The sequence below is a fragment of the Hipposideros armiger genome, unplaced genomic scaffold, assembly GCF_001890085.2.
Source record: "Hipposideros armiger isolate ML-2016 unplaced genomic scaffold, ASM189008v1 scaffold_275, whole genome shotgun sequence".
NCBI classification, from domain to species: Eukaryota; Metazoa; Chordata; class Mammalia; order Chiroptera; family Hipposideridae; genus Hipposideros; species Hipposideros armiger.
In genome coordinates, this window is record NW_017731625.1 from 1,095,486 (window position 1) to 1,097,922 (window position 2,437).

A 2,437-nucleotide genomic window follows, 5' to 3' on the forward strand; every position below is an offset into this window, starting at 1 on the left:
TGTGTAGCCAGCAGCCAGCGTGAGCGGCCAGCAGCTGCAGTGAGCAGCAGTCCAGAAGCCGGCGACTGATCTGCCTCACCCGGGAAGAGCGCAACGATGGTGCCAACTTGGGCCAGTGAAGCAATGTCCTCCACAACTAGACTGAAGAACAAAAGACGACAGCAACTTGTCTGTTCCCTTCCCCCAATTCCCCCAGCACTGTTCCCATCCCCCCAATTCCCCAATAAAAAAAACTAAAAAAATAAAAAATTGTCAAAAAGATGGATAGCTACTGGCTTAAAGATGTTCACAATACCACAAACAGCATTTCTGTTCCCTATTTGTAAAATGGGTATATTCGTATCCCTAAGTAGATCTGCATGAAAAGAGCCTGAACCATCATGGGTCAAAATAAGAGAGGTTCAAGTCCCTTTTTGGGTTGCTGGAACCAGAAAAGGACCTGAAAAGCCTGGGGAAACACAGCATAAGTCTACACCGTGTGATGGTGTCAGACCAGCCATAATTTCTCAGTTGTAACAAATTCCCAGTGAGGGGAAGCTGGCAGCGAGTGAGGGGACTCTGTCTAATCTTTGCAACTTGTCTGCATGTCTAAAATGATTCCAAAATAAGAAGTTCAATTTTTTTAGGGGCGAGAACTGCTGATTCCTGTTCTAAGAAAGGAAATTATCAATGATTACATTTTCTCCATTATACTTTCCAGTATTTTCTAGTTATTTCTGACTCTGGCGATGTATGACTTTCTGAATCAGAAAAAATGCTAGCCTTTCAATGCAGGTTGCAGACAAGGTATGAGGCAATTTTTTGTACATTTCTTTAATATGTACATATAATGATTCTACATGCATATGCATGTCAGCATGTCAGAAATCTCACAAGTGTTCTCTCTGGAACGGTGAGATGGGTATTTTTTGTTGTGGTGGTGATGAATTTCATTTTACTACAAATTGGCTGCCACAGACACGCAGCGTTCATGTAATAAAAAATAATAATGGGATTTATTTTTCCACCCCTGAAACTTCCTCTATGGCCTTGTGCAAATTTGCCCAATGACCTTTTCCAATACCCACAATAATTGATCCTTAATCAAATATTCAAATGGACACTTCAAGGAAAGACACAGTGATTGGGCAACTTTGTTGATCAATAATATTTCTTTACCTTGCTCCCTCACTGCTTCTCCAGTCCCCCCCATTTTTGTAGACCCCATGTCACCCTCCTCACTGGAGTCTTGAAAATATCTTTTGGTTTTAAGAGTTCCCCGGGGAAGCCTTGTTCTAAATGAGGTGTAAAAATCTAAGCGGCACAAAAAAAATAGTGTGAGGTTGAAATCAATATTCTCTTCACAGCTCCATCGATTAACAACCATATTCTTCATTTATTAATTATGAAGGGGGTTTCAGAGCCGCCGTCTCCGTCTTTCCCTGTGACACCACGGCCTTCCCCCATCCCTGCCCCCTCCACTGTCTTTCAGGTCTGGGGCCTGTGGTACCCTGTCTTCAGAGTCCCTGTCCCTGGGAGAAGAGGAAGCAACTGCACCTGCCTCCACCTGCCAGTCCAGCCAGGAGCAGAGAGTTTTATCGACCTCACAGCAAATTATTCTATTTCTTTGCCCCTTTGCTGTTTTTTTTTTTCTTCTGCCTTCTCCACTAGAACATAAGCTCCTTGTGGGACCCTGCCTGCTTTCTCCCTGCTGTGTGTCTAAGGCTGGGCACATGTGCTCAATAAAGATTTGTTGAGTGATCAAGCAGGTGGAGACAGAAAAGAGGGCAGCCAGGGTGGGGCTGTGGGGAGAAGAATCACAAAGAGAGCTCCAGACACAGTAAATACTTGTGGGTTGGCCTATGGAAGTCTTGTCGAGGCCACCACGGAAGTGGCAGCTGGCTTTGGCTCCAGGCAGTCCTGGCATCACCCTCCCTGTGTGGGCTTCAGTTTGCTAATCTGTAAAGTAGCACCTTGTTTAGATGAGGTGATCCCTCATGTCAGCCCTTGTCGGGTTTAACCAGGCTGCACAAATGAGGGTGAAATGTCCTCAGTCCAGGAACTCATGGAGCAGGGGACAGGTGAGACTCATGTTTTTCCCAGAGTGCAGTATCAGGATGGCCCAGAAGTGACCACAGAAAATGCTTAGGGTGGACATGAATGGATGGGTGAATTGATAAATAGATGGGTGCATGGGTGAATGGAGGGTGGATGGGTAAGTGGATGGACAGGTGGATGGAAGAGGAATGAATCAGTGGATGGGTAGGAAGGTGGTTGAATGGGTAGATGACTGGAAGGGTTGATGAATAAATGGGTGTATAAATGGGTGGGTGGATAGTTTGTTACATCAATATGTGGATGGGTGGAGGGCCGGCCGAGTGGCGCGATGGTTAAGAACTGGCTTGGGATGCCAGAGGGCCCCGGTTCGGATCCCACATATGAGGGCCAGTGACACTGC